Raw genomic sequence first — 12,791 nt, forward strand, 5'->3', positions numbered from 1 at the left:
TCTCTCAAAAGAGAGTTCAAATGCTCTCCTCAAGCTCGTTGAGATGCATACAAGAAAAGAGAAGGTAACACTTTCAATGTAGTGAGGTTGCCAATACACAAATTGGCCAATCTAAAGGTGAGTAAATTCTGTCTACAAATGGGATATTAGTTTACAAACTCTGCAATTCGCTTGTCTTTATATGGCTCGTTGGTCTAGGGGTATGATTGAAGTGTGAAAAGTGTCAGGTGTGTTTTGCGATAAAAGAGTATCAGCGAGAATGAAAGCAAAGGTGTTCAAGACAGTAGTGAGACCAGCAATGTTTTTCGGCTTAGAGACAGAGGCACTGTAGAAAAGACAGGAGGCAGAGCTTGAGGTAGCACAAATTGGCCAATCTAAAGGTGAGTAAATTCTGTCTTCAAATGGGATATTAGTTTACAAACTCTGCAATTCGCTTGTCTTTATGTGGCTCGTTGGTCTAGGGGTATGATTCTCGCTTAGGGTGCGAGAGGTCCCAGGTTCAAATCCTGGACGAGCCCTTGACTGCGACATCTATTCCACAGATCTGTTCTCAGGAAAACTTTCACCTATGAAAGTTGACAAGTATGAAAACAGCCTTACCATAGCAAGCTTTATGAGGAATTGTGGGTTAGAGCACCACGAAATTTGACAGAGTAATTGCATGTTTTCCATTCCAAGCATGGATGTGATACCTATGACTTTTAAAGGTCAATGCAGTATACTAAAATGCAATTGTAGAATACACTGAGGTGCAAAAATTTAGCGAGAAGGTGTCAATTTCAATGAAGCAAACTATTTGCAGCAAAAGTGCTGACTGTATCATATTTTGCCTTCACTAGCTTCTTGCCATTGGCTTCTGTCGAAAAGACAGGAGGCAGAGCTGGAGGTAGCAGAGCTTAAGATGTTGAGGTTCTCATTGGGAGTGACGAGGATGGATAGGATCAGGCATGAGTACATCAGAGGGACAGCTTATGTTAGATGTTTTGGAGATAAAGTCAGAGAGGCTAGATTGAAGTGGTTTGGACTTATTCAGAGGAGAGATGGTGAAAACAGTATATCGGATAAATTGGCCAATCTAAAGGTGAGTAAATTCTGTCTACAAATGGGATATTAGTTTACAAACTCTGCGATTCCCTTCTCTTTATATGGCTCGTTGGTCTAGGGGTATGATTCTCGCTTCGGGTGCGAGAGGTCCCGGGTTCAAATCCCGGACGAGCCCTTGACTGCGACATCTATTCCACAGACCCTTTTCAGGAAAACTTTCACCTATGAAAGTCGACACGTATGAAAACAGCCTTACCATAGCAAGCTTTATGAGGAATTGTGGATTTGAGCACCACAAACTTTGTCAGAGTAATTACATTTTTTCCTTGTGCAAACACAGGAAACTTTAGTTAGTACACGACACAAGATGCCAAGTAATGATGTTATTAATGATGTTATTGATGTTTTGCCGATTTGGAAAACCCGACTTTCAAAAGTCAAGAGCTGACTGTATCATATTTTGCCTTCACTAGCCTTGGTCTAGGGGAATGATTTTCGCTTAGGGTGTGAGAGGTCTCCGGACGAGCCCTGAATGCTAAATTCAATGTCTATGAGAAGAGAGGATGTAACGCTTTCCACGTGTAACCACAAGACCAGATGCAAGTTTTGCTGTGAAAGTTGTTACTAGACGAGACAAGATTCCACTCACTCGTGTTTTGCTGAACCGGCTGAACTCAATACAAAACCACCGGACACGAGGCTCGTTGGTCTAGGGGTATGATTCTCGCTTTGGGTGCGAGAGGACCTGGGTTCAAATTCCGGACGAGCGCTTGACTGCGACATCTATTCCACAAACCCTTTTTAGGAAGACTTTCACCTACGAAAGTCGACAAGTAGAAAAACAGCCTTACTATACCAAGCTTTATGAGGAATTGTGGGTTTGAGCACCACGAAATTTGACAGAGTAATTGCATGTTTTCCATTCCAAGCATGGATGTGTTGCCGATCTGATACCTATGACTTTTAAAGGTCAATGCACTATACTAAAATGCCATTGAAGAATACACTGAGGTGCAAACATTTAGCGAGAAGGTGTCACTTTCAATAAAGCAAACTATTTGCAGCAAAAGTGCTGACTGTATCATATTTTGCCTTCACTAGCTTCTTGCCAATGGCTTCTCAACAAATCTAGAACAGAATGTAAAACCCTGCTTCTTACATATAAAGCTCTAAAGGGTCAAGCTCCATCATATCTAAAAGACCTCATGGTACCATATCATCCCAATAGGCCACTTCAGTCTCAGAATGCAAGCCTACTGTTGGTCGAAGAATGAGAGGAGGAAGGTTTGTTTGTAGACAGAGAGAGAAGAGGAAAGCTAAGAACGTAGGACTGACACTAGACGTGACGTGAAGAGGCGAGTGCAAGCAGGTTGGAACGGGTGGAGAAAAGTGTCAGGTATATTTTGCGATAAAAGAGTATCAGCGAGAATGAAAGCAAAGGTGTTCAAGACAGTGGTGAGACCAGCGATGTTTTTCGGCTTAGAGACAGTGGCACTGTAGAAAAGACAGGAGGCAGAGCTGGAGGTAGCAGAGCTTAAGATGTTGAGGTTCTCATTGGGAGTGACGAGGATGGATGGGATCAGGCATGAGTACATCAGAGGGACAGCTCATGTTAGATGTTTTGGAGATAAAGTCAGAGAGGCCAGATTGAGGTGGTTTGGACATGTTCAGAGGAGAGACTGTCAATATGTCGGTAGAAGGATGCTGAGGTTGGAGCTGCGAGGCAAGAGGTCTAAAGGAAGAACGAAGAGGACATTTTTGGATATACTCTCTCAAAAGAGAGTTCAAATGCTCTCCTCAAGTTCATTGAGATGCATACAAGAAAAGAGATGGTAACACTTTCAATGTAGTGAGGTTGCCAATACACAAATTGGCCAATCTAAAGGTGAGTAAATTCTGTCTACAAATGGGATATTAGTTTACAAACTCTGCAATTCGCTTGTCTTACATGGCTCGTTGGTCTAGGGGTATGATTCTCGCTTAGGGTGCGAGAGGTCCCGGGTTCAAATCCCGGACGAGCCCTTGACTGCGACATCTATTCCACAGATCTATTCTTAGGAAAACTTTCACCTATGAAAGTCGATAAGTATGAAAACAGCCTTACCATAGCAAGCTTTATGAGGAATTGTGGGTTTGAACACCACAAACTTTGACAGAGTAATTGCATTTTTTCCTTGTGCAAACACAGGAAACTTTAGTTAGTACACGACACAAGATGCCAAGTATTGATGTTTTGCCGATTTGGAAAACCCGACTTTCAAAAGTCAAGAGCTGACTGTAACATATTTTGCCTTCACTAGCCTTGGTCTAGGGGAATGATTGTCGCTTAGGGTGTGAGAGGTCTCCGGACGAGCCCTGAATGCTAAATTCAATGTCTATGAGAAGAGAGGATGTAACGCTTTCCACGTGTAACCACAAGACCAGATGCAAGTTTTGCTGTGAAAGTTGTTACTAGACGAGACAAGATTCCACTCACTCGTGTTTTTCTCATCTGGAAACCACAACCTTTCTCTGTCAATGGAGTATGTCCTCACATTAATGTTTTTGTCGGAAATTTACACAACATGAATTTCTCAGTTTGAGAATGACTGAAGTTCTTGTTCTTCATTTGGATAGTAGGGCTGAACTCAATACAAACCCAGCAGACGCGAGGCTCGTTGGTCTAGGGGTATGATTCTCGCTTTGGGTGCGAGAGGTCCCGGTTTCAAATCCCGGACGAGCCCTTGACTGCTACATCTATTCTCAGACCCTTTTTAGGAAGACTTTCACCTACGAAAGTCGACAAGTATAAAAACAGCCTTACTATACCAAGCTTTATGAGGAATTGTGGGTTTGAGCACCACGAAATTTGACAGAGTAATTGCATGTTTTCCATTCCAAGCATGGATGTGTTGCCGATCTGATACCTATGACTTTTAAAGGTCAATGCAGTATACTAAAATGCCATTGTAGAATACACTGAGGTGCAAGAATTTAGCGAGAAGGTGTCACTTTCAATGAAGCAAACTATTTGCAGCAAAAGTGCTGACTGTATCATATTTTGCCTTCACTAGCTTCTTGCCATTGGCTTCTGTAGAAAAGACAGGAGGCAGAGCTGGAGGTAGCAGAGCTTAAGATGTTGAGGTTCTCATTGGGAGTGACGAGGATGGATAGGATCAGGCATGAGTACATCAGAGGGACAGCTTATGTTAGATGTTTTGGAGATAAAGTCAGAGAGGCTAGATTGAAGTGGTTTGGACTTATTCAGAGGAGAGATGGTGAAAACAGTATATCGGATAAAGGATGCTGAGGTTGGAGCTGCCAGGCAAGAGGTCTAGAGGAAGACCAAAGAGGAGATTTTTGGATATACTCTCTCAAAAGAGAGTTCAAATGCTCTCCTCAAGTTCATTGAGATGCATACAAGAAAAGAGATGGTAACACTTTCAATGTAGTGAGGTTGCCAATACACAAATTGCGAGAGGTCCCGGGTTCAAATCCCGGACGAGCCCTTGACTGCGACATCTATTCCACAGATCTATTCTTAGGAAAACTTTCACCTATGAAAGTCGATAAGTATGAAAACAGCCTTACCATAGCAAGCTTTATGAGGAATTGTGGGTTTGAACACCACAAACTTTGACAGAGTAATTGCATTTTTTCCTTGTGCAAACACAGGAAACTTTAGTTAGTACACGACACAAGATGCCAAGTATTGATGTTTTGCCGATTTGGAAAACCCGACTTTCATAAGTCAAGAGCTGACTGTAACATATTTTGCCTTCACTAGCCTTGGTCTAGGGGAATGATTGTCGCTTAGGGTGTGAGAGGTCTCCGGACGAGCCCTGAATGCTAAATTCAATGTCTATGAGAAGAGAGGATGTAACGCTTTCCACGTGTAACCACAAGACCAGATGCAAGTTTTGCTGTAAAAGTTGTTACTAGACGAGACAAGATTCCACTCACTCGTGTTTTGCTCATCTGGAAACCACAACCTTTCTCTGTCAATGGAGTATGTCCTCACATTAATGTTTTTGTCGGAAATTTACACAACATGAATTTCTCAGTTTGAGAATGACTGAAGTTCTTGTTCTTCATTTGGATAGTAGGGCTGAACTCAATACAAACCCAGCAGACGCGAGGCTCGTTGGTCTAGGGGTATGATTCTCGCTTTGGGTGCGAGAGGTCCCGGTTTCAAATCCCGGACGAGCCCTTGACTGCTACATCTATTCTCAGACCCTTTTTAGGAAGACTTTCACCTACGAAAGTCGACAAGTATAAAAACAGCCTTACTATACCAAGCTTTATGAGGAATTGTGGGTTTGAGCACCACGAAATTTGACAGAGTAATTGCATGTTTTCCATTCCAAGCATGGATGTGTTGCCGATCTGATACCTATGACTTTTAAAGGTCAATGCAGTATACTAAAATGCCATTGTAGAATACACTGAGGTGCAAAAATTTAGCGAGAAGGTGTCACTTTCAATGAAGCAAACTATTTGCAGCAAAAGTGCTGACTGTATCATATTTTGCCTTCACTAGCTTCTTGCCATTGGCTTCTGTAGAAAAGACAGGAGGCAGAGCTGGAGGTAGCAGAGCTTAAGATGTTGAGGTTCTCATTGGGAGTGACGAGGATGGATAGGATCAGGCATGAGTACATCAGAGGGACAGCTTATGTTAGATGTTTTGGAGATAAAGTCAGAGAGGCTAGATTGAAGTGGTTTGGACTTATTCAGAGGAGAGATGGTGAAAACAGTATATCGGATAAAGGATGCTGAGGTTGGAGCTGCCAGGCAAGAGGTCTAGAGGAAGACCAAAGAGGAGATTTTTGGATATACTCTCTCAAAAGAGAGTTCAAATGCTCTCCTCAAGTTCATTGAGATGCATACAAGAAAAGAGATGGTAACACTTTCAATGTAGTGAGGTTGCAAATACACAAATTGCGAGAGGTCCCGGGTTCAAATCCCGGACGAGCCCTTGACTGCGACATCTATTCCACAGACCCTTTTTAGGAAGACTTTCACCTACGAAAGTCGACAAGTATAAAAACAGCCTTACTATACCTAGCTCTATGAGGAATTGTGGGTTTGAGCACCACGAAATTTGACAGAGTAATTGCATTTTTTCCATTCCAAGCATGGATGTGTTGCCAATCTGATACCTATGACTTTTAAAGGTCAATGCAGTATACTAAAATGCCATTGTAGAATACACTGAGGTGCAAACATTTAGCGAGAAGGTGTCACTTTCAATGAAGCAAACTATTTGCAGCTAAAGTGCGGACTGTATCATATTTTGCCTTCACTAGCTTCTTTCCATTGGCTTCTCAACAAATCTAGAACAGAATGTAAAACCCTGCTTCTTACATATAAAGCTCTAAAGGGTCAAGCTCCATCATATCTAAAAGACCTCATGGTACCATATCATCCCAATAGGCCACTTCAGTCTCAGAATGCAAGCCTACTGTTGGTCGAAGAAGGAGAGGAGGAAGGTTTGTTTGTAGACAGAGAGAGAAGAGGTAAGCTAAGAACGTAGGACTGACAGTAGACGTGACGTGAAGAGGCGAGTGCAAGCAGGTTGGAACGGGTGGAGACAAGTGTCAGGTGTGTTTTGCGATAAAAGAGTATCAGCGAGAATGAAAGCAAAGGTGTTCAAGACAGTGGTGAGACCAGCGATGTTTTTCGGCTTAGAGACAGTGGCACTGTAGAAAAGACAGGAGGCAGAGCTGGAGGTAGCATAGCTTAAGATGTTGAGGTTCTCATTGGGAGTGACGAGGATGGATAGGATCAGGCATGAGTACATCAAAGGGACAGCTCATGTTAGATGTTTTGGAGATAAAGTCAGAGAGGCCAGATTGAGGTGGTTTGGACATGTTCAGAGGAGAGACTGTCAATATGTCGGTAGAAGGATGCTGAGGTTGGAGGTGCGAGGCAAGAGGTCTAGAGGAAGAACAAAGAGGAGTTTTTTGGACATACTCTCTCAAAAGAGAGTTCAAATGCTCTCCTCAAGTTCATTGAGATGCATACAAGAAAAGAGATGGTAACACTTTCAATGTAGTGAAGTTGCCAATACACAAATTGGCCAATCTAAAGGTGAGTAAATTCTGTCTACAAATGGGATATTAGTTTACAAACTCTGCAATTCCCTCCTCTTTATATGGCTCGTTGGTCTAGGGGTATGATTCTCGCTTCGGGTGCGAGAGGTCCCGGGTTCAAATCCCGGACGAGCCCTTGACTGCGACATTTATTCCACAGACCCTTTTCAGGAAAACTTTCACCTATGAAAGTCGACAAGTATGAAAACAGCCTTACCATAGCAAGCTTTATGAGGAATTGTGGGTTTGAGCACCACAAACTTTGTCAGAGTAATTACATTTTTTCCTTGTGCAAACACAGGAAACTTTAGTTAGTACACGACACAAGATGCCAAGTAATGATGTTATTAATGATGTTATTGATGTTTTGCCGATTTGGAAAACCCGACTTTCAAAAGTCAAGAGCTGACTGTATCATATTTTGCCTTCACTAGCCTTGGTCTAGGGGAATGATTTTCGCTTAGGGTGTGAGAGGTCTCCGGACGAGCCCTGAATGCTAAATTCAATGTCTATGAGAAGAGAGGATGTAACGCTTTCCACGTGTAACCACAAGACCAGATGCAAGTTTTGCTGTGAAAGTTGTTACTAGACGAGACAAGATTCCACTCACTCGTGTTTTGCTGAACCGGCTGAACTCAATACAAAACCACCGGACACGAGGCTCGTTGGTCTAGGGGTATGATTCTCGCTTTGGGTGCGAGAGGTCCCGGGTTCACATCCCGGACGAGCTCTTGACTGCGACATCTTTTCCACAGATCTATTCTTAGGAAAACTTTCACCTATGAAAGTCGACAAGTATGAAAACAGCCTTACCATAGCAAGCTTTATGAGGAATTGTGGGTTTGAGAACCACAAAATTTGACAGAGTAATTGCATTTTTTCCATTCCAAGCATGGATGTGTTGCCGATCTGATACCTATGACTTTTAAAGGTCAATGCAGTATACTAAAATGCCATTGTAGAATACACTGAGGTGCAAACATTTAGCGAGAAGGTGTCACTTTCAATGAAGCAAACTATTTGCAGCAAAAGTGCGGACTGTATCATATTTTGCCTTCACTAGCTTCTTTCCATTGGCTTCTCAACAAATCTCGAACAGAATGTAAAACCCTGCTTCTTACATATAAAGCTCTAAAGGGTCAAGCTCCATCATATCTAAAAGACCTCATGGTACCATATCATCCCAATAGGCCACTTCAGTCTCAGAATGCAAGCCTACTGTTGGTCGAAGAAGGAGAGGAGGAAGGTTTGTTTGTAGACAGAGAGAGAAGAGGAAAGCTAAGAACGCAGGACTGACAGTAGACGTGACGTGAAGAGGCGAGTGCAAGCAGGTTGGAACGGGTGGAGAAAAGTGTCAGGTGTGTTTTGCGATAAAAGAGTATCAGCGAGAATGAAAGCAAAGGTGTTCAAGACGGTGGTGAGACCAGCGATGTTTTTCGGCTTAGAGACAGTGGCACTGTAGAAAAGACAGGAGGCAGAGCTGGACGTAGCATAGCTTAAGATGTTGAGGTTCTCATTGGGAGTGACGAGGATGGATAGGATCAGGCATGAGTACATCAGAGGGACAGCTCATGTTAGATGTTTTGGAGATAAAGTCAGAGAGGCTAGATTGAGGTGGTTTGGACATGTTCAGAGGAGAGACTGTCAATATGTCGGTAGAAGGATGCTGAGGTTGGAGCTGCCAGGCAAGAGGTCTAGAGGAAGACCAAAGAGGAGCTTTTTGGACATACTCTCTCAAAAGAGAGTTCAAATGCTCTCCTCAAGTTCATTGAGATGCATACAAGAAAAGAGATGGTAACACTTTCAATGTAGTGAGGTTGCCAATACACAAATTGGCCAATCTAAAGGTGAGTAAATTCTGTAAATTCATATTTTGCCTTCACTAGCCTTGGTCTAGGGGAATGATTCTCGCTTAGGGTGTGAGAAGTCTCCGGACGAGCCCTGAATGCTAAATTCAATGTCTATGAGAAGAGAAGATGTAACGCTTTCCACGTGTAACCACAAGACCAGATGCAAGTGTTGCTGTGAAAGTTGTTACTAGAACGAGACAAGATTCCACTCACTCGTGTTTTGCTGATCTGGAAACCACAACCTTTCTCTGTCAATGGAGTATGTCCTCACATTAATGTTTTTGTCGGAAATTTACACAACATGAATTTCTCAGTTTGAGAATGACTGAAGTTCTTGTTCTTCATTTGGATAGTAGGGCAGAACTCATTAAAAGCCCACTGGACGCGAGGCTCGTTGGTCTAGGGGTAGGATTCTCGCTTTGGGTGCGAGAGGTCCCGGGTTCAAATCCCAGACGAGCCCTTGACTGCGACATCTATTCCACAGACCTTTTTTTAGGAAGACTTTCACCTACGAAAGTCGACAAGTATAAAAACAGCCTTACTATACCAAGCTTTATGAGGAATTGTGGGTTTGAGCAACACAAAATTTGACAGAGTAATTGCATGTTTTCCATTCAAAGCATGGATGTGTTGCCGATCTGATACCTATGACTTTTAAAGGTCAATGCAGTATACTAAAATGCCATTGTAGAATACACTGAGGTGCAAACATTTAGCGAGAAGGTGTCACTTTCAATGAATGGACATGTTAAGAGGAGAGACTGTCAATATGTCGGTAGAAGGATGCTGAGGTTGGAGCTGCGAGGCAAGAGGTCTAGAGGAAGAACAAAGAGGAGATTTTTGGATATACTCTCTCAAAAGAGAGTTCAAATGCTCTCCTCAAGTTCATTGAGATGCATACAAGAAAAGAGATGGTAACACTTTCAATGTAGTGAGGTTGCCAATACACAAATTGGCCAATCTAAAGGTGAGTAAATTCTGTCTACAAATGGGATATTAGTTTACAAACTCTGCAATTCGTTTGTCTTTATATGGCTCGTTGGTCTAGGGGTATGATTCTCGCTTAGGGTGCGAGAGGTCCCGGGTTCAAATCCCGGACGAGCCCTTGACTGCGACATCTATTCCACTGATCCTTTTCAGGAAAACATTCTCCTATGAAAGTTGACAAGTATAAAAACAGGATTACCATACCAAGCTTTATGAGGAATTGTGGGTTTGAGCACCAAAAACTTTGACAGAGTAATTGCATTTTTTCCTTGTGCAAACACAGGAAACTTTAGTTAGTACACGACACAAGATGCCAAGTATTGATATTTGCCGATTTGGGAAACCCGACTTTCAAAAGTCAAGAGCTGACTGTATCATAGTTTGCCTTCACTAGCCTTGGTCTAGGGGAATGATTCTCGCTTAGGGTGTGAGAGGTCTCCGGACGAGCCCTGAATGCTAAATTCAATGTCTATGAGAAGAGAGGATGTAACGCTTTCCACGTGTAACCACAAGACCAGATCCAAGTTTTGCTGTGAAAGTTGTTACTAGACGAGACAAGATTCCACTCACTCGTGTTTTGCTGATCTGGAAACCACAACCTTTCTCTGTCAATGGAGTATGTCCTCACATTAATGTTTTTGTCGGAAATTTACACAACATGAATTTCTCAGTTTGAGAATGACTGAAGTTCTTGTTCTTCATTTGGATAGTACGGCTGAACTCAATACAAAACCACCGGGCACGAGGCTCGTTGGTCTAGGGATATGATTCTCGCTTTGGGTGCGAGAGGTCCAGGGATCAAATCCCGGACGAGCCCTTGACTGCAACATCTATTCCACAGACCCTTTTTAGGAAGACTTTCACCTACGAAAGTCAACAAGTATAAAACCAGCCTTACTATAACAAGCTTTATGAGGAAATGTGGGTTTGAGCACCACGAAATTTGACAGAGTAATTGCATTTTTTCCATTCCAAGCATGGATGTGTTGCCGATCTGATACCTATGACTTTTAAAGGTCAATGCAGTATACTAAAATGCCATTGTAGAATACACTGAGGTGCAAACATTTAGCGAGAAGGTGTCACTTTCAATGAAGCAAACTATTTTCAGCAAAAGTGCTGACTGTATCATATTTTGCCTTCACTAGCTTCTTTCCAATGGCTTCTCAACAAATCTAGAACAGAATGTAAAACCCTGCTTCTTACATATAAAGCTCTAAAGGGTCAAGCTCCATCATATCTAAAAGACCTCATGGTACCATATCATCCCAGTAGGCCACTTCAGTCTCAGAATGCAAGCCTACTGTTGGTCGAAGAAGGAGAGGAGGAAGGTTTGTTTGTAGGCAGAAAGAGAAAAGGAAAGCTAAGAACGTAGGACTGAATGTAGACGTGACGTGAAGAGGCGAGTGCAAGCAGGTTGGAACGGGTGGAGAAAAGTGTCAGGTGTGTTTTGCGATAAAAGAGTATCAGCGAGAATGAAAGCAAAGGTGTTCAAGACGGTGGTGAGACCAGCGATGTTTTTCGGCTTAGAGACAGTAACACTGTTGAAAAGACAGGAGGCAGAGCTGGAGGTAGCAGAGCTTAAGATGTTGAGGTTCTCATTGGGAGTGACGAGGATGGATAGGATCAGGCATGAGTACATCAGAGGGACAGCTCATGTTAGATGTTTTGGAGATAAAGTCAGAGAGGCCAGATTGAGGTGGTTTGGACATGTTCAGAGGAGAGACTGTCAATATGTCGGTAGAAGGATGCTGAGGTTGGAGCTGCCAGGCAAGAGGTCTAGAGGAAGACCAAAGAGGAGATTTTTGGATATACTCTCTCAAAAGAGAGTTCAAATACTCTCCTCATGTTCATTGAGATGCATACAAGAAAAGAGATGGTAACACTTTCAATGTAGTGAGGTTGCCAAAACACAAATTGGCCAATCTAAAGGTGAGTAAATTCTGTAAATTCATATTTTGCCTTCACTAGCCTTGGTCTAGGGGAATGATTCTCGCTTAGGGTGTGAGAAGTCTCCGGACGAGCCCTGAATGCTAAATTCAATGTCTATGAGAAGAGAAGATGTAACGCTTTCCACGTGTAACCACAAGACCAGATGCAAGTGTTGCTGTGAAAGTTGTTACTAGAACGAGACAAGATTCCACTCACTCGTGTTTTGCTGATCTGGAAACCACAACCTTTCTCTGTCAATGGAGTATGTCCTCACATTAATGTTTTTGTCGGAAATTTACAAAACGTGAATTTCTCAGTTTGAGAATGACTGAAGTTCTTGTTCTTCATTGGGATAGTAGGGCTGAACTCATTACGAGCCCACTGGACGCGAGGCTCGTTGGTCTAGGGGTATGATTCTCGCTTTGGGCGCTAGAGGTCCCGGGTTCATATCCCGGACGAGCCCTTGACTGCGACATCTATTCCACAGACCTTTTTTAGGAAGACTTTCACCTACGAAAGTCGACAAGTATAAAAACAGCTTTACTATACCAAGCTTTATGAGGAATTGTGGGTTTGAGCACCACGAAATTTGACAGAGTAATTGCATGTTTTCCATTCCAAGCATGGATGTGTTGCCGATCTGATACCTATGACTTTTAAAGGTCAATGCAGTATACTAAAATGCCATTATAGAATACACTGAGGTGCAAACATTTAGCGAGAAGGTGTCACTTTCAATGAAGCAAACTATTTGCAGCAAAAGTACGGACTGTATCATATTTTGCCTTCACTAGCTTCTTTGCATTGGCTTCTCAACAAATCTAGAACAGAATGTAAAACCCTGCTTCTTACATATAAAGCTCTAAAGGGTCAAGCTCCATCATATCTAAAAGACCTCATGGTACCA

The 12,791-nt window shown here is 42.6% G+C and overlaps 8 non-coding genes across 8 annotated transcripts; all 8 read left to right on the forward strand.

Annotated features, from left to right (window-relative positions):
• Window positions 1–446: 446 nt before the first annotated feature.
• trnap-agg (transfer RNA proline (anticodon AGG)) lies at window positions 447–518 on the forward strand. The gene has a single exon. It is a non-coding gene; the product is annotated as a tRNA-Pro (tRNA).
• Window positions 519–1,147: 629 nt separating this feature from the next.
• trnap-cgg (transfer RNA proline (anticodon CGG)) lies at window positions 1,148–1,219 on the forward strand. The gene has a single exon. It is a non-coding gene; the product is annotated as a tRNA-Pro (tRNA).
• Window positions 1,220–2,994: 1,775 nt separating this feature from the next.
• Window positions 2,995–3,066, forward strand: trnap-agg (transfer RNA proline (anticodon AGG)). Its single transcript has one exon. It is a non-coding gene; the product is annotated as a tRNA-Pro (tRNA).
• Window positions 3,067–3,695: 629 nt separating this feature from the next.
• trnap-ugg (transfer RNA proline (anticodon UGG)) lies at window positions 3,696–3,767 on the forward strand. The gene has a single exon. It is a non-coding gene; the product is annotated as a tRNA-Pro (tRNA).
• Window positions 3,768–5,161: 1,394 nt separating this feature from the next.
• On the forward strand, window positions 5,162–5,233 carry trnap-ugg (transfer RNA proline (anticodon UGG)). The gene has a single exon. It is a non-coding gene; the product is annotated as a tRNA-Pro (tRNA).
• Window positions 5,234–7,179: 1,946 nt separating this feature from the next.
• On the forward strand, window positions 7,180–7,251 carry trnap-cgg (transfer RNA proline (anticodon CGG)). Its single transcript has one exon. It is a non-coding gene; the product is annotated as a tRNA-Pro (tRNA).
• A 2,102-nt stretch (window positions 7,252–9,353) lies between these two features.
• On the forward strand, window positions 9,354–9,425 carry trnap-ugg (transfer RNA proline (anticodon UGG)). Its single transcript has one exon. It is a non-coding gene; the product is annotated as a tRNA-Pro (tRNA).
• A 573-nt stretch (window positions 9,426–9,998) lies between these two features.
• On the forward strand, window positions 9,999–10,070 carry trnap-agg (transfer RNA proline (anticodon AGG)). The gene has a single exon. It is a non-coding gene; the product is annotated as a tRNA-Pro (tRNA).
• Window positions 10,071–12,791: the final 2,721 nt, after the last annotated feature.

The sequence above is a fragment of the Channa argus genome, chromosome 4, assembly GCF_033026475.1.
Source record: "Channa argus isolate prfri chromosome 4, Channa argus male v1.0, whole genome shotgun sequence".
In the NCBI taxonomy this organism is placed as follows: Eukaryota; Metazoa; Chordata; class Actinopteri; order Anabantiformes; family Channidae; genus Channa; species Channa argus.